This window comes from Ascaphus truei, unplaced genomic scaffold (assembly GCF_040206685.1).
Source record: "Ascaphus truei isolate aAscTru1 unplaced genomic scaffold, aAscTru1.hap1 HAP1_SCAFFOLD_1267, whole genome shotgun sequence".
Lineage (NCBI taxonomy): Eukaryota > Metazoa > Chordata > Amphibia > Anura > Ascaphidae > Ascaphus > Ascaphus truei.
In genome coordinates, this window is record NW_027454140.1 from 34975 (window position 1) to 54667 (window position 19693).

General features: G+C 43.1%; 1 long non-coding RNA gene across 1 annotated transcript; it reads right to left on the bottom strand.

The window, feature by feature from the left end:
- Positions 1–574: 574 nt before the first annotated feature.
- Positions 575–13048, bottom strand: LOC142475558 (uncharacterized). The gene is made up of 6 exons (XR_012791001.1): positions 12946–13048; positions 9179–9296; positions 8124–8190; positions 6447–6557; positions 3029–3138; positions 575–1660 (listed from the first exon to the last, which is right to left on the bottom strand). It is a non-coding gene; the product is annotated as an uncharacterized LOC142475558 (long non-coding RNA).
- Between the last annotated feature and the right edge of the window lie 6645 nt (positions 13049–19693).

The following is a 19693-nucleotide window of genomic DNA, read 5'->3' on the forward strand; positions in this document are numbered from 1 at the left end:
TAAATACAATTTATTATATCTTAAGCCTCGTTCAGTTCAAACCCAATTATTTTTGTGTAATATTAATAAGCCTGTGGAAGCTATCGTCACAAGGAGGTATTATAGTGTGTATTGTGGGGAGAATTAGTGTGTGTGTTGTTTGGGAGTGATATTCGGGAGGATTGTGTGTGCAGAAGGAAGAATGAGTGAGGGGGGAGTAAGGGAGCAGGATTGAATGAGAGGGGGTCATTGAGTGATAGCGGGGAGGGGAGGGAAGAGTGAGGAGAGTGGGTGTAGGAGGGAGCAGTGCAAGAGACCGTCGGGGGCAGAATACATGGTGAGAAGGGAGGCTGCCTAGAAGCATAAAAATCTACTTCACCGCTGTTCTGTACTCTCTTCAATACTCTGTGTTACAGATCTCTCTGGCAAGAAATGGGGTCCAATGGCAAAGACTGCTCTAAATAAGATAGTATAAATGAACACAGAGAGAAATTCCAAAGAGTAACCCAAGAAAATACAAGTGAAATCTAATCGTAAGGTAATTAGTCCCATTAAGTGAAATACATAAAGGAATAGTCCATAAAAAAGCACAAAGGAAAAAAATAGGAGTACTTTATTGTGATGTTACATTTCAGAGAATATAAAATTATAGGAAAACAATTCCACTTTGTTCAGAAAACCAGAAAGTCTTGGTCCCAGGTGGATTGAATTTTTATTGCAAATAAGTTCCTTAATACACAAGTAAAGAATATAGTTACTTATTCTATTCTCTACTGTAAGACGTGCCACATTGCCCAATATTTGGGTACAGTGCCCAGATTGTGACCATGCACTACAGAGGTGAGATTCCCCCAACTCCAATTTGCTACACACTCCAAGAGAGATTATTGTGATCAGAGGTGGAATGAGAGGGGTGAGAAGGGTCGCTGCCCAGGGAGTAGCCTGACAGGGGGTACAGAAATCTCTTTTGGTGCATATATTGCGGAGCTGCATTGATTGACTTGTCAATCAGCTCTGCTGCCTATCCCATTGACATCATGATCCGGCACTGTGATCAGCTGCAGCGCTGACCCAGGTGTGTTAGTGCAGCACTTTACAGGGAGGGAACAGAGGTTGTGGATGACAGATGCTGGGGATAGGCCATGAGTACGGGCCAGAGTAAGGTGGAGACTTTCTGTACTCTGCATACAGGACACTGCATGCATGACAGTGTCTGTGTGTGTGTGTGTGTGTGTGTGTGTATTCCAAGTGTCAGTGTGCATAAGTAAGTGTGCTCTGTAAGTATGCCTGTGTGGCAGGTATAGGGGGGTGGTTCAGCTGGAGGAACTTATCCAGGCACAAAAGCACATAGATGCCCCAGATTATACCACCCCAAATGCTGATAATATCCTGCTGCACTTTACAGAAGATGATGCAGATGTCAGTGGGTGGTGGGTTCATTAAATCCATCCATCATATCATAGCCACACTGTGCATATGATGTACTGAATCAATCACAGGAAGACATCTCCATGGTAGGGGTAGAAGTTAACAGAATATGTCCAGCACTGTGGTGTGTAGCCCATAAATAATAATTGTGCACATTACAGAACATACTTGCAACTGCAAGATCATTTTGCTGCTTGTAGTGTTTGCTCTTGTCCTGTGCAGTGTTGTCGTAGATCCGTCTCTTCAGTGTTCACTGCAATAAAAGTAAGACATTGCATTAATATTACAGAAGTTTGGGAGCTGAAATCCCACTATGCTGCAGACATTTTCCCTTTGCATAAGATTCTTGTGATTATATCTCAATGATGATCAATAACAACTACATCATAACACAGCCGCTCAATACAAAATATGTATTTGCTATCAATGGTCATGGAGGCCAAACGTCACACAATGTACAGATATACTGCTGCGGCCGAGTTTATTCGAGCATTTGCCCGTTCTTGGCCGCAGCAGTAACCTGGCACGCGCCGGAGGGTGCCGGGCGCACGCCGAAGCAGCGGAGCGCCCTCCGATCGGGGCTTTCTCCCTTCCGCTGCCGGGTCCGTCGGGTCCCCCGGAACCCCCTGCCGCTGTCCCCCACATCGCGGGACACCAGTGCTCCCTCGGGGAGCCCTGGACGCGCGTGCAGGGGGCGCAGGCACCCGATGACGCGTGACCGTGCATCGGTGATGCGCGGCACGCTGAGGGAGTGCGGCTAGCACGCCGGGGCATCCCCCGGCTTGCGGTGCTAGCCGTGCTTCAATAAAACGTGTCGGTAGTGTAGCAAGGATTATTTCTTCCTCTGGTGCATTATGATGGGATGTGTTGTAAGATTCTGCATTATTAGCATCACTGAATCTTTTGGAAACTGAGTAATATTCTATGTTTTAATGCAATATTATGGATGATCAGCCGGTAAAATAAAGCTTACTGTATCTGTAGCCATGCTCTACCCATGATGTGCTGAATCAATGACTGCAGAGTGATTCAGAGTGGTAAACATGACTGGAACTCATCTCTGAATAGAGGACAGAACAGCAGTGCAGAGTAGGAGGTGAATGTATCTCAAATGGAAGACTTAGTAGCTGTGTGGGGAGTAGACAGTACAGACTGATCAAATAAATAGTTAAAGGAGTATCTTCAACATTACTTGGCTTTGTTATCAACATTGAAGTTTCTCTTGTTTTTTCTGTTCTTTAAATCACTACTACTGATGCCATGTGTAACCTGTACTGAGAGATATACTCTACTGGCCTAGATGAAACCATATGATGCAAACAGGATTCATCCCACTCCAGATTCATATGATTGCACCACTTCAACCTTTAATAAAACACATAGAACTACAGCAGTGCGCTACTGCACATGTTCTTGTTATGAATGGTAGTAGATGTGGTCCTTGGGTCAATACTTCATACAGCAGCCACACTCTACTCATGATGTATTGAATCAACAAAAACCTGCATGGTACAGATCACAGGAAGGGTAGAGTAGAGGGGAATATGTCCAATGCGAAACCCTTAGCAGCTGGATTGTGTGGAGTCAACAAAACGACAAATACTAAATGAGAAATATACACATTGCTTATCTGTCTCTGTGTAGTCATTTTCCTCCTCTTCAACTGTCTTTCAAAATTTCTCTTCTGACAGAAAAGAAACACATGGCTTCAATATTCACTGTTCTTCCCTCCTGAAATAAAAGTTAAGCATTGCATGGTTATGATCATACATACAATGAACCTTGCGCCAAACCATGTGATCCAAAGTAAATCCACCTCCCTCCCATAGCTGTGTTCCTTCTAGAGCTTCTACCACACAAGTCATTAATGTTCGTGACACTGTACTGCAGTCACAGTCTGCACACAAAGTACTGAATCAATTACATCACACTGAAAAGGCAGTCTACATGATGCAATAGTTAACCATAATAACTCTGTCATGCAAATGACAGGAAAACCTATATGTATATCATTAGGGGAGAGGGGAAAAATAATTAAAAAATAAGTGCGACAAATAAAAACAGATTATAGGAAAGTAAATCCTTGCCCTGGGAACTTTACAATCTAATAGAAATGTTAGAAGACTTAAAGAGAGGCAGCAGTTGGGGGAAGAAGTGCAGTAGATGACAATGCTTGTCCTTAATGGTGGGTACAATTAGTAGAAAGCACATCTTGGGAACAATAGTTGTTAGCAGTGACTGTGGGTGTGGGACAGTAGCCACGAGTCAAAGTTTTTGAAATGCTTGATTTAAGTCGTGAATTTTAAGATTGGTCTTACATGTGGGTGGAAGAGGTTATGTTGGCATATACTGAGTGTGAGGAAGTTTCACATGTACGGTGCAGTGATGGAAAATGGTTTCAGGCAAGTGAGAGAACAGTAGAGGTGAAAGAAGTTTACAGGAGACAGTTATGGTTATAGTGCAAGAGACAAGCAAGGGCATAACGAGAGATCAAAGATGATATGCAAGAAGGAGCAGATTAATGGAGAGCCTTAACAAAAAGGTAAGGAGGAGAACTTTGTAGGTGATACAAAAACTTGATGGGATGCCAGGACAGGGATTTAAGGAGATGAGCAGAGACTGTTGTGGAAGAAAGTGAGATAATTCAAGCAGCAGAGTTTTGCATAGGAGAAAGTTGTGAAGCATGGAGGCCTGTTAGTAGTATGTTAAAATAACCTATAGGATAACAGTATACATTGGAGTTTTAGCAGTAGGTTGAGAGGGGAAAGGGAAGATCTTGGCAATATTACAGAGAAAGAGGCAACACATTTTACCCATAGCCGTGCATGTGAATGGAGATGGAATTGAAGAGCCAAATGTTACTCCTATGCAACATGTTTGATGACAAGATAGATGGTAGTACTGTTTACTGTGATGGAGAAAGGGGATAATATGAGCCCAGTTTTAGACATTAAGTTTAAGGCAGTGGAGTGCCATCCATGAGCATATAGCCAGGAGACAACCCAAGAGTAGGGACTGGATTGCAGGAGTGAGAACAGGGGTGGATAGATTTGTGTGTGTATCATCCGCATAGAGATTATATCTAAGGCCAAAAGCATTGATGAAGTCACCAAATGATAGTATGTAGAGAGAAAGAGAGATCTCAGAACAGAGACCTGATGTATACCCACAGACAGATCAATAGAAGACGAAGACATGTTAGCAACAGAGATGGAGAATGTGTGACAGGAAAGTTATGATGAAAACCAGGATAGAACTTTGTTACTGATACCAAGAGAGAGTTTAGAATATGAAGGAGGAGAGTGATTGAGAGCATCAAACGCAGCCGATAGATCAAGTAGGATTAGTAGGGAAAAACCTTGGGAATTAGCTTTAAGCACAGTCTGTAGAACGTGCTGTACGAAAGGCAGGTTGTAAAGGATCCAGGAGGGCATGTGATTTAAGAATGTTGACACTAGCAATTAGAAGGCAAACAGCATGAGGGATACAGAGCGGTAGTTAGTAAGGCACATAGGGTGTAGTTTGTTTCTGACAAAAGGGTGACCGCTACAGGCTTAAAGTAAGAGGGCAAAAATCCAAAGAATAGGGAGAAATTGAAGATGTGGGTGAGAGTGGGGACTAAGAGATGCAGTAAGGTGTGAGGGGATACGATCTAGAGGGCATGTGGTAGAGGGAGAATAGAAGATGATTAGCTTCCAGCTCTGTAAGAGAAGAAAAGGAGTCAAGTGCAGAAGGAGATTTGGGTAGAAGGAGAGAAGGGGGAAGGGACAGAAGGAATCTCCTTTTGGGTGGCATCCACCTTGCCTCTGAAGTAGTCAAATGCTTGAGGAAAAGTGTAGGAAGGATGGCAAGTGGGAGGAGAAGGTCAGTGGAGGGAGTCAAATACAGAGAAAAAAACAGCGTAAATTAAATTTGAGTGTTGATGAGTGTGGAAAAAAGTAGTGTATTTAGCCCTAGAGAGCAGCTTTATACAGGACAGGAGACATTTTTACTGTAGAAAAATCAAACAAAGTGTGAGATTTCCTCCGTAGGTATTAAGAACAGCGAGTGGAAGTGTGATGAGTGTGTTTGGGAATTTAGCCAAAGGTGTGGGTTAGAGGGATGAGTGTGTCAGAGCCTATAGGGGGCATATAGATAGGAGGATAGCATTGTAAGAGTTAATAAGATTGTTAGTTTAAGCAGAAAGAGAGAGAGAGAAGAGAGAAGAGAGGTTAGAGTAGATGTCAGAGGAGAGTTTAATTAAGCAGAGGCAAATCAGTGGGACAGGTAAGATGCAGTGAGGGGAATGACTGATTGTGACTGATGAGAGCAGAAGAGGTTATGTACAACTAGAGCCTTGTTAGTAAGAGTGGACATTCCAGAGGGCACAGGAGAAGGGAAGAGAAAAGTAAGGAAAGGAATGTGGATTACATTAGATAGGTTAACACTCTTAGTAGGGAGGCCTGATGTGTATATGAGCCGGTCCAAGATTATAAGAGATATCCCCCAACATCAGCGAGCATAGAAGGAGACACAGAGATAGGTGTAGAGAGAGACAGAGATAGGGATATGTAGAGAGAGAAGGGCGTCAAGAGAATGAGACAGATAGGCGTAGAGAGAGGAGACATAGAGAGAGGGGGCTTTGAGAGGGGGCGTAGAGAATGAGGGAAGGTGGAAGAGAATAGGATGTGCAGGAGAGCATTTCATTGAGCAGTGCAGAAATAGCTGCAATAGAGGTCTGTACAAATGGTGCTTTGTGTAGACACATGCAAAGGTAGGGGAAGGAAAGTGTATAGAACATGTGGATAAAAGCAGGAGTGTGGAAGTTAGAGAAATTAGAAAAGTTTTACAGAGCAGTGAGGAAACAGTAAACAGAAAGAACAAGAGAGGTTACATTGGGATGACGTGCTGTGGTAGAGAGAAATGCTAGGAGAGAGCCTCCAGATATTAGAGGACATGAATTGAGAGAGCAAATGTATAAATCAAAACCGGAGGGGGAGGTATAGCACGAAAGCTTGCACAGCAGTTGATGAAGATTATAGTCTTAAAGTTGCGTGTACCTGTCAGGGCACTCAAGAAGGTCAATGCTCACAAGTGCAGAGTTCATGAAGAAATGCTGAATCCAGTTCCCCTCCAATTTAATTTTAATATAACTTTTTCATTCTTCATTACTGCAAAAAGCAAACAAAACAAAACCACATTGCATTACTATTTTCAAAATGGATTGAATGACATATTCAACAGTAACTGTGTGATGCCAATATTGCCTTCTCACTCGTAGGCCAGTACGGTCAGGTACCCAGTACTGATAAAACAATAAGTGCCCGTACTAAGTACCAATATGAATTATAAGGAAATGTAAAATCTCCAGGTCTCTCTCCATCTCTGCAACAGATATATGGATAAGCCCATATTAAGGCATCACGTGACCGGAGCCGTCACTGACTGGGTATACGCAAAGATGCAGGGAGATGCAAAGAAAGGGAGGGAGAGAGACAGGGAGAAGATGGGAAACGGAGGGAGGCACGGATGGCAGGCCTCTCTCTTTCACTGGTGCATGCAAGGAGCTGGTCCCAACATCCACAAAGTGTGTGTGTATTATTGGTTGTGTTTTATGGCGGTAGGAGGATAGTGTGTATATTGTGTGTGTGTGGGAGTATTATATTGTGTGTAGGGTATTATAGTGTGTATATTATGTTGAGGTGCAGAGGAGAGTGTTAGATTGGGTATCTTGTGTTAGGGGGTATTGTGTATATTGTGTTTAAGACTATAATATTATTGGGGAGATTATTATTGAGGAGGTATTAAAGTGTGTATTGTGGGGAGTATTAGTGTATGTATTATTTGTGGGTGACAGATGCTGTGGGTAGGCCAAGAGTACGGGCCAGACTAAGGTGGAGACTTTCTGTACTCTGCATACAGGACTCTACATGCACTGCAGAGGTGAAATTCCCCCAACTCCAATTTGCTACACTCTCCAAGAGAGAATATTGTGATCAGAGGTGGAAGATGAGCAGGGTCACTGCCCAGGGAGTAGCCTGTCAGGGGGCATGGAAATCTCTTTTGGTGCGTATGTTGCCACGTGGCATTGATTGACCGGTCAATTAGCACTGCTTCCTATCACAGTGACATGATCCGGTGCTGTGATCGGTTGCAGCGCTGACCAAGGTGTGTTAGTGCAGCAATTTACAGGGAGGGAAAAGAGGTTGTGGGTGACAGATGCTGGGGGTAGGCCAAGAGTACGGGCCAGAGCAAGGTGGAGATATTCTGTACTCTGCATGCCCATCCTGCATGCCCAGGACTCTGCATGCATGCCAGTGGCTGTGGGGTGTGTGTGTGTAGGTATGCCAAGTGTCAGTGTGCATAAGTAAGTGTGCTGTGTGTGTAAGTAAGTTTGCCTGTGTGGCAGGAGGTGTAGGGGGGTGGGGGGCGGGGGGCGGTTCAGCTGGAGGACTTTACCCAGCACAAAAGCACATAGATGCCTCTGATTATATCACCCCAAATGCTGATAATATCCTGCTGTAGATGCACTTTACAGAAGATGATACAGATGTCATCAGTGTTTGGTGGGTTCATTAAATCAATCCATCATATAATAGCCACACTGTGCATATGATGTACTGAATCAGTAACACCAATCACAGGAAGACATCTCCATGGTAGGGGTAGTGTTGAAGTTAACAAAATATGTCCAGCACTGTGGTGTGGAGCCCATACATAATAATTGTGCACATTACCAGAACAACATATTGTCAACTGCATGATCATTTTGCTGTTGTAGTAGATCCGTCTCTTCGGTGTTCACTGCAATAAAAGTAAGACATTGCATTAATATTACAGAAGTTTGGGGGCTGAAATCCCACTATGCTAATGACAGTTTCCCTTTGCATAAGATTCTTGTGATTATATCTCAATGATGATCAATAACAACTACATCATAACACAGCTGCTCTATACAGAATATGTATTTGCCATCAATGGTCATGGAGGCAATATGTCACACAATGTACATATATAGCAAGGATTATTTCTTCCTCTGGTGTATTATGATGGGAGGGTGAGATTCTGCATTATCAGCATCAGTAAATCTGTAGGAAACTGAGTGATATTCTATTTTTTGATGCAATATTAGGGTAAAATAAAGCTTGCTGTATCTATAGCCATGCTCTACCCATGATGTGCTGAATCAATGACTGCAGAGCGATTTAGAGTGGTAAACATGACTTGAACTCATCTCTGAATAGAGGGTAGCACAGTAGTGCAGAGTAGAAGGTGAATGTATCTCAAATGGAAACCCTTAGCAGCTGTGTGGGGAGTAGACAGTACAGACTGACCAAGTAAATAGTAAAAAGTAGTAACTTCAACATTACTTGGTTTTGTTCTCCACTCCTGTTTTTCTGTTCTTTAAATCACTAATACTGATGCCATATGTAACCTGTACTGAGAGTTATATACTCTACTGGCCTAGATCAAATTAAATGATGCAAACAGGATCCCTCCCACTCAAGATTCATATGATTGCACCACCTCAACCTTTCATAGCAATAACATAGAACTGCAGCAGTGCGCTACTGCACATGTTCTTGTTATGAATGGTAGTAGATGTGGTCCTTGGGTCAGTACTTCATACTGTAGCCACACTCTATTCATGATGTATTGAATCAACAAAAATCTGCATGGTACAGATCACAGGAAGGGGTGGAGTAGAGGTGAATATGTCCAATGCGAAACCCTTAGCAGCCGGATTTTTTGGAGTCAATAAAACGACAAATACTAAATGAGAAATATACACATTGCTTATCTGTCTCTGTGTAGTCATTTTCCTCCTCTTCAACTGTCCTTCAATTTTCTATTTTGCAAGAAAATGAACACATGGCTTCAATATTCACTTCTGTTCTGCAGTCTTTCCTCTTGAAATAAAAAAGTTAAGCATTGCATTATTATTATTATAATTATTATTGACGATACATACAATGAACCTTGCTCCAAACCATGTGATACAAAGCAAATCCACCTCCCTCCCACAGCTGTGCTCCTTCTAGAGCTTCTACCACACAAGTTATTCATGTCAGTGAAACTGTACTGCAGTCCCGGTCTGCACACAATCTACTGAATCAATGACATCACACTGTGTCACACAATGTCATGCTAACGACAGGAAACAATCTTTGTATATATCTTTGTATATATAATAATAATAATAATAATAATAATAATAATAATAATAATAATAATAAAAAAAATAAGACAGGACAGACACTCCTACATTGCAATCAATAGAAAATAACTGGGACAGGCACTTCAAGGATGCATACGGTCCCGGATAAACTGTAGCTACCTATACACGTGTGCCTTGTCTCTAGACTCTGCATATATCTCTATTTATATACCACCCATTGTGTACTCAGCGCTTTACAAGAGAGACCAAAAAGTACAGGAAATTATTATACAATAAGTTCAACAAACAAAAACAGACAATAGGAAAGTAAATCCCTGTCCTGGGTAGTTTACAATCTAAGAGAAATGTAAGGAGACTTATAGAGAGACAACAGGTGGGGGAACAAGTGCAGTAGATGACAATGCTTGTCCTTAATGGTGGGTACTTGTAGTATAAAGCACTTCTTGGGAACAATAGTTAGTGACTGAATGAGTGACAGTAGCAACGAGTAAAAGCTATTGAAATGCTTCATTTAAGTTGTGAATTTTAAGGTTGATCTTAAATGTGGGTGGAAGAGGGTATGTTGGCATATACTGAGTGTGTGTGAGTTTCACAGGTAAATTGATGGGAAAGGGTTTCAGGCAAGAGAGCGAGTGCGCAGTAGAGGTGTAAGAAGTATAATGGAGACAGTTATTAGTAGAGCTTAGGAGACGAGGAAGGGCATAACGAGACCAAAGATGATATGTAGGAAGGAGCAGATGAATAGAGAATAGTGTTGGACTGGGTCCTCAACTATAAAAAAATGGGTAACGGGTACCCGGCCAAAATGAAAGGTTCTACCCGGTCGGGTACACGGTTTGGCACTTACCTTCCGGGTGGCAGTGACATCTAGGATCAGCAGCAGTCCTGTGACGGTGGCAGCATCTGTGGTGTCTTCAGCCGGCGGGGGAGCTGCAGGCTCACAGACACAGCTTACCTGCTTCGGTGCTGTGGAAGTGATTCCTGCAGCTCCCCCCGCCAGGTGAAGACACCTCTGATGCTGCCAACATCAGAGGACTGCTGCTGCTGATCCTAGATGTCTTAGGAAAGGTAAGTATAAAAGATTATTTCCAGCTGCCCTGACATTACCCGACGCCGGGTATTACCCGGCCAAGTCCACTTCTCAGTGGCCGGTTTCGAGTAATGTCCGGGTAGCTGGAAATGTGTCGGGTAACGCCGGGTACTCGGTACACCACTAATAGAGAACCTTAACAAAAAGGTAAGGAGGAGAACTTTGTAGGTGATCTGAAACTTGATGGGAAGCAAGGAGAGGGATTTAAGGAGGAGGAGATGAGCAGATACTGTTGTGGGAGAAAGGGAAATTATTCAAGCAGCAGAGTTTTGGATAGATTGCAAATGAGAAAGTTGTGAAGCAGGGAGCCCTGTTAGCAGTATGTTAACCCATACGATAAGGGCATGCATTGGCGTTTTAGCAGTAGATTGACAGAGAAAAGGGCAAATCTTGGAAATATTACAGAGAAAGAATCAACAAACTTTAGCCAGTGTCGTGAATGAAGATGGAAAGGGAAGAGTCAAATGTTACTCCTAGGCAATGTGCTTTCATGACAGGATGATGGTAGTACTGTTTACTGCGATGGAGAAAGGTGATATTAGGCCAGATTTAGGGGGAAATATGAGGAGCTCAGTTTTAGACATTAGGTTTAAGGCAGAAGAGTGTCATCCATGGAGGATATAGCCAGGAGGCCACCCGAAACTAGGAACTAAATTGCAGGAGTGACGGTAGGGTGGATAGGTGTGTGTATCATCTGCATAGAGATGATATCAAGGGCCAAAATAGTTGATAAGGTCAACTAGTGATAGTATGTAGTGAGAGAGGTCCCAGAACAGAGTCCTGAGGTATACCAACAGACAAAACAACAGGAGACAAAGACACGTTAGCAACAGAGATGGAGAATGTGTGATGGAGAAGTATGATGAAAACCAGGATATAAGTTTGCTGCGGATACGAAGAAAGAGTTTAGAATATGAATGAGAAGAGTGATTGACAGTATCAAAAGCAGAAGAGAGATCAAGCAGGATTAGTAAGTAAAATGGACCTTGGGAATTTTCTTTATGTACATAATTGGTTACATTGGGAAAGGCAGATTGTGAAGGGCCCAGAGGAGCATGTGATTTAAGAATGTTGATCAAACGGAGATCACAAGACGTTCTAGCAATTAGGAGGCAAATGGTAGGACGGATACAGGGCGATAGTTAGAAATTCACACAAGGTCAAGGTTATTTTTGAGAATAGGGGTGACCACTGCATGCTTAAAAGGAAGAGTTGAAAGAGCCAAAGGATATGGAGGAATTGAAGATGTGGGTGAGAGTGAGAGTGAGAATATAGGATTGAGAGGGCATGTGGTAGAGGGAGAAGAGAAGATCAGGTTCCAGCTTTGTGACAGGAGAAAAGGAGTCAAGAGTGCAATGAGATCTAGATAGAAAAAGAGAGAGGGGGAAGGGAGAGAACGAATCTACTTGTGGATGGCATCCACCTTGCCTCAAGTGAGCAAAGGCTTGAGGAGAAATAAAGGATGGATGTTAAGTGGGAGGAGAAAGTCAGTGGTGGGACTCAAATACATAGAAGACAGTGTGAATTAAATTGGAGTGTTGATGAGTGAGGAAAAAGTAGTGTTTGACCTTAAAAAAAGGAGCAGAGTTTTACAGAACAGGACAAAGGTTTAGTGTAGAAAATCAGACTGTGAGATTTCCTCCATAGGTGTTAAGAGCAGCAGTGTGATGTGATGAAGTGTGATGAGAGCGTGCTTGTGAATTAAACCAATGCATGGGTTAGGCTGCGTCTATAGTAAGCACGCAACAGAAGGCAAAGTTAGCGCATGCCTGTCGCTCCAGCAATCCCCGCACTGAGGTCCGAGGCGACGGGGAAGCCCTGCATCGCTCGCACGCACTGTGGACGACCAAGCGTGTGCCCATGATAATCACGGCCTTAGAGGGATGAGTGTGTCAGAGCCTAGAAGGGGCATATAGATGATGGAGGAGGAGGGAGGAGGAGATGATAGCATTGTAAGAGTTAACAAGATAGTTAGTTTAAGCAGAAAGTGAGGAGAGGTTAGAGATAAGGGTAGATGTCAGAGGAGAGAGTTCAATTAAGCTGAGGTATCGAGTAGGACAGGGGTGAGGGGAATGAGAAGTGGTGGATGATGAGAGCAGAAGAGGTCATGTACAAATAGACCATGTTAGTCGTAGAGCAGACATTCCAGAGGGCACGTGAGAAGGGAAGAGTAAAGTGAGACAAGGAATGTGGATTACATTAGATGGGTTAATACGCTTAGCAGGGAGGTGGAGAGAGAGGCAAGAGGCAGAGGGTGGTGTAGGGGTAGAGGAAGAGATGTTGCATGTACCTTGTCAGAACATTAAAGAACGTCAATTCACACTGGTGCAGAGTTGATGATGAAATGCTGAATCCAGTTCACGTCCAATTCAATTTTAACAGAACTTTTTCATTCTTCATTACTGCAAAAAAAAAAGTAAAAAACAATGCATTACTATTTTCAAAATGGATTGAATTCCCCCACCAATGACTATGTGTTACCAATATATCCCTCTCAGTCCCACTGCAGCACATACTGTACCAGTGTGAAAGTAAGAAGGTACACAGTACCGGTAAAACAATACGTGCCGGTACTATGCACCATATGAATTATAAGGGGATGTAAATCTCCCAGTCTCTCTCCATATCCGCAACAGAGCGGGCTCCGGTCAGTGGCATGGATGCCCATATATGGGTATGCTCATATTTGGGCATCCCATGTCACTGACCGGAGCCGGCTCTGAGTATAGGGATATATGCGGAGACGCAGAGGTGCAAGGAAATGGGAGGAGGCACGGTGAGAAACAGGGAGAGACCACAGGAAGATAGAGGGCAACAACTTCCACAAGGTACTTGTATGGGTATAATTGTTTGTATTTTGTGCAGAGGGGGTAATTTCAGATAAAATACAATTCTCCACCCTCTACGAAACAATTCCACTTTGTTCAGTAAGCCAGAAAGTCTTGGTCCCATGTGGACTGAATTTAATGCAAATAAGGTCCTTAATACACAAGTAAAGAATAAAGTTACTTATTCTCTACTGTAAGAAGTGCCACATTGCCCACTATTTGGGTCCTGTGCCCAGATTGTGACCATGCATGGCAGAGGTGAGATTCCCCCAACTCCAATTTGCTACACTCTCCAAGAGAGATAATTGTGATCAGAGGTGGAACTAGGGGAGGGTGTGAGCAGGGTCACTGCCCAGGGAGTAACCTGACTGGGGGCACGGAAATCTCATTTAGTGCATATGTTGCGGCACTGCATTGATTGACCGGTCAATCTGCACTGCTGCCTGTCACAGTGACATCCTGATCGGGCACTGTGATCAGCTATAGCACTGACCCAGGTGAGATAGTTCAGCACTTTACAAGGAGGGAACAGATGTTGTGGGTGACAGATGCTGGAGGTAGGCCAAGACTGTTGGCCAGAGTAACGTGGAGACTTACTGCACTCTGCATGCCCATCCTCTCCCTGACATCAGGGGAAGGAAGTGGCCCTGGGGTGTGTGTAGGTATGCCAGATGTCAGTGTATGCATAAGTAAGTATGCCTGTGTAGTGGGAGGTGTAGGGGCGTTAAGCTGGAGGACTTAAAACAGGCACAAAAGCACATAGATACCTCTGATTATACCGCACCAAATGCTGATAATATCATGCTGTAGCTGCACTTTACAGAAGATGATGCAGATGTCATCATTGGTTGGTGGGTTCATTAAATCAATCCATCATATCATAACCACACTGTGCATATGATGTACTGAATCAGTAACACCAGGAAGACATCTCCATGTTAGGAGTAGAGTTGAAGTTAACAGAATATGTCCAGCACTGTGGTGTGTAGCCCATAAATAATAATTGTGCACATTACCAGAACAACATACTGTCAACTGCAAGATCATTTTGCTGCTTGTAGCGTATGCTCATCCTGTACAGTGTTGTAGTAGATCCGTCTCTTCAGTGTTCACTGCAACAAAAGTAAGACATTGCATTAATATTACAGACGTGTGGGGGCTGAAATCTCACTTCGCTGCGGACAATTTCCCTTTGCATAAGATTCTTGTGATTATGTCAATGATGATCAATAACTGCATCATAACACAGCCGCTCTATACAGAAGATGTACTTGCTCTCATTGGTCATTGAGGTAATACGTCACACAATGTACAGATATAGCAAGGATTATTTCTCCCACTTGTGCATTATGGCATTATGATGGGAAATGTTGTGAGATTCTGCATTATCAGCATCACTGAATCTTTTGGAAATTAAGTGATATTCTATGTTTTAATGCAATATTATGGGTGATCAGCCGGTAAAATAATAATAGCTTGCTGTATCTGTAGCCATGCTCTACCCATGATGTGCTGAACCAATGACTGCAGAGAGATTCAGAGTGCTAAACATGACTGGAACGCATCTCTGAATAATGGGCAGCAAAGCAGTGCAGAATAGGAGGTGAAAGTATTTAAAATGGAAGATCCTTAGCAGCTGTGTGGAGAGTAGACAGTACAGACTGACCAAGTAAATGGTAAAAGGAGTAACTTCAACATTACTTGGCTTTGTTCTCCACATTGAAGCTTTCCTCCTCTTTAAATCACTAATACTGATGCCATGTGTAACCTGTACTGAGAGTTATATAATCTACTGGCCTAGATGAAACCATATGATGCAAACAGGATCCATCCCACTCCAGATTCATAGAATTGAACCACCTCAACCTTTCATAACAATCACATAGAACTGCAGCTGTGCGCTACTGCACATGTTCTTGTTATGAATGGTAGTAGATGTGGTCCTTGGGTCTTTACTTCATACTGTAGCCACCCTCTACTCATGATGTATTGAATCAACGAAAACTTGCATGGTTCAGATCACAGGAAGGGGTAGAGTAGAGATGAAAATATTCAATGTGAAACCCGTAGCAGCCGGATTGTGTGGAGTCAATAAAACGACAAATACTAAATGGTAAATGAGAAATATACACATTGCTTATCTGTCTCTGTGTAGTAATTTTCCTTCTCTTCAACTGTCCTTCAAATTTTCTCTTTTGCAAGAAAAGGAACACATGGCTTCAATATTCACTTCTGTTCTGCAGTCATCCCTCCTGAAATAAAAGTTAAGCATTGCATTGTTATTATGATAATACATACAATAAACCTTGCTCCAAACCATTTGATGCAAAGCAAATCCACCTCCCACCCACAGCTGTGCTCCTTCTAGAGCATGCATGTCAAACTCCAGTCCTCGAGGGTCCCAAACAGGCCAGGTTTTCAGTAGGGATATCCTGAAAACCTGGCCTGTTTGCGGCCCTCGAGGACTGGAGTTTGACATCCTTGTTCTTGAGCTTCTACCACGCAAGTCATCCATGTGAGTGACACTGTACTGCAGTCCTGGTCTGCACACAATCTACTGAATCAATGACATCACACTGTAAAGGCAATCTACAAGATGTATTAGTTGTCCACACTTCCGAAATGTTACTTTTATGTCCAAATCACTTATTCCCATGACCTGATATTTGTATTTGTTATTTATAGGATTGTCACAAAGAGTTGATGAGGTCACCAAATGATAGTATGTAGAGAGAAAGAGAGATCTCAGAACAGAGCCCTGATGTATACCCACAGACAGATCAATAGAAGACGAAGACATGTTAGCAACAGAGATGGAGAATGTGTGACAGGAAAGTTATGATGAAAACCAGGATAGAACTGTGTTACGGATACCAAGAGAGAGTTTAGAATATGAAGGAGGAGAGTGATTGAGAGCATCAAACGCAGCAGATAGATCAAGTAGGATTAGTAGGGAAAAGTGACCTTGGGAATTTGCTTTAAGCACAGTCTGTAGAACGAGCTGTACGAAAGGCAGGTTGTAAAGGATCCAGGAGGGAATGTGATTTAAGAATGTGGACATTCTAGCAATTAGGAGACAAACAGCAGGAGGGATACAGGGCGGTAGTTAGTAAGGCACATAGGGTGTAGGTTGTTTCTGAGAAAAGGGTGACCACTACAGGCTTAAAGTAAGAGGGTAAAGAGCCAGAGAATAGGGAGGAATTGAAGATGTGGGTGAGAGTGGGGACTAAGAGATGCAGTAAGGTGTGAGGGGATACGATCTAGAGGGCATGTGGTAGAGGGAGAAGAGAAGATGATTAGCTTCCAGCTCTGTAAGAGAAGAAAAGGAGTCAAATGCAGAAGGAGAATTAGGTAGAAGGAGAGAAGGGGGAAGGGACAGAAGGAATCTCCTTGTGGGTGGCATCCACCTTGCCTCTGAAGTAGTCAAATGCTTGAGGAGAAGTGAAGGAAGGATGGCAAGTGTGAGGAGAAGGTTAGTGGAGGGAGTCAAATACAGGGAAAAAAAGACAGCGTAAATTAAATTTGAGTGTTGATGAATGTGAAAAAAAAGTAGTGTGGTTTGGCCCCAGAGAGCAGCTTTATACAGGACTGGAGACATTTTTACTGTAGAAAAATCAAATATCAATTGTGTGATTTCCTTCATAGGCATTAAGAACAGCGAGTGGAAGTGTGATGAACATGTTTGGGAATTTAGCCAAGGGTGTGGGCTAGAGGGACAAGTGTGTCAGAGCCTAGAGGGGGCATATAGATAGGAGGATAGCATTGTAAGAGTTAATAAGATTGTTAGTTTAAGCGGAAAGAGAGAGAGAGCAGAGAGGTTAGAGTAGATGTCAGAGGAGAGTTTAATTAAGCAGAGGCAAATCAGTGGGACAGGTAAGATGGGGTGAGGGGAATGACTGATTGTGAATGATGAGAGCAGAAGAGGTCATGTACAACTAGAGCCTTGTTAGTCAGAGAACGGACATTCCAGATGGCATAGGAGAAGGGAAGAGAAAAGTAAGGAAAGGAATGTGGATTACATTAGATAGGTTAACACTCTTAGCAGGGAGGCAGAGGCAGGGAGGCCCGATGTGTATATGAGCAGGTTCAAGATTATAAGAGATATCCCACACATCAGCAAACATAGAAGGAGACACAGAGATAGGTGTAGAGAGAGACAGAGATAGCTCTATGTAGAGAGAGAGGGACGTAGAGAGAATGAGACAGATAGGCGCAGAGAGAGGGGGCGCAGAGAGAGGAGGCGCCAAAAGAGGGGGCGCAGAGAGAGGGGGCACAGAGAATAGGATATTAAAGAGTGCTTTTCATTGAGCAGTGCAGAAATAGCTGCAATAGAGGTCTGTACAAATGGTGCAGTGTGTAGACACATGCAAAGGTAGGGGAAGGAAAGAGGAGAACATGTGGATAAAAGCAGGAGTGTGGAAGTTAGAGAAATTAGAAAAGTTTAACAGAGGAGTGAGGAAACAGCCAGCAGAAAGAACAAGAGAGAGGTTACATTGGGATGACGTTCTGTGGTAAAGAGAAAATGCTAGGAGAGAGCTTTCAAATATTAGAGGACATGAATTGAGGGAGCAAATGTATAAATCAAAACCTGAGGGGGAGGTATAGCACGAAAGCTTGCACAGCAGATTATAGTCTTAATGTTGCGTGTACCTGTCAGGGTATTCAAGAAGTTAAATTCTCACAAGTGCAGAGTTCATGATGAAATGCTGAATCTAGTCCCCCTCCAATTTAATTTTAATATAACTTTTCCATTCTTCATTACTGCAAAAAGCAAACAAAACAAAACCACATTGCATTACTATTTTCAAAATGGATTGAATGGCATATTCAACAGTGACTGTGTGATGCCAATATTCCCCACTCACTCGTAGTGAAGCACATATTGTACTAGTGTTGAAAGTAGGCCGGTAGAGTCAGGTACGCAGTACTGATAAAACAATAAGTGCCCGTCGTAAGTACCAGCTCCGCAACAGTGCGGGCATCACATTAGTGACGTGGATGAACATATATGGATAAGCCCATATTAAGGCATCACGTGACCAGAGCCGTCACTGACTGGGTATACGTAAAGACGCAGGGAGATGCAAGGAAAGGGAGGGAGAGAGACAGGGAGAAGATGTGAAACGGAGGAAGGCACGGATGGAGGGAGTTCTTCCGAGCTTCTGCGGGCCTCTCTCTTTCACTGGTGCATGCCGGGAGCTGGTCCCAACATCCACAAAGTGTGTGTGTATTATTGGTTGTATTTTATGGGGGTAGGAGGGTAGTGTGTATATTGTGTGTGTGGGAGTATTATATTGTGTGTAGAGGTGCAGAGGAGAGTACTAGATTGTGTATCTTGTGTAAGGGTGTTGTGTATATTGTGTTTGGAGCTATAATATTATTGGGGAGATTAGTATTGAGGAGGTATTATAGTGTGTATTGTGGGGAGTATTAGTGTGTGTATTGTTTGTGGGTGACAGATGCTGGGGGTATGCAGCAATCCCTGCACTGAGGTCCGAGGCGGCTCTGCATCGCTCGCACGCACTGTGGATGACCAAGCATGTGCCCATGATAATCATGGCCTTACAGGGATGAGTGTGTCAGAGCCTAGAAGGGGCATATATATGATGGAGGAGGGAGGAGGAGGAGGGAGGAGGAGGAGATGATAGCATTGTAAAAGTTAACAAGATAGTTAGTTTAAGCAGAAAGTGAGGAGAGGTTAGAGATAAGGGTAGATGTCAGAGGAGAGAGTTCAATTAAGCTGAGGTATCGAGTAGGACAGGGGTGAGGGGAATGAGAGGTGGTGGATGATGAGAGCAGAAGAGGTCATGTACAAATAGACCTTGTTAGTCAGAGAGCAGTCATTCCAGAGGGCACGTGAGAAGTGAAGAGTAAAGTGAGACATGGAATGTGGATTACATTAGATGGGTTAATACGCTTAGCAGGGAGGTGGAGAGAGAGAGGCAAGAGGCAGAGAGTGGTGCAGGGGTTGAGGAAGAGATGTTGCATGTACCTTATCAGAACATTAAAGAACATCAATTCACACTGGTGCAGAGTTGATGATGAATCCAGTTCACCTCCAATTCAATTTTAACAGAAATGTTTCATTCTTCATTACTGAAAAAAAAGAAAAGTAAAAAACATTTCATTACTATTTTCAAAATGGATTGAATTCCCCCAACAATGACTATGTGTTACCAATATATCCCTCTCAGTCCCACTGCAGCATAT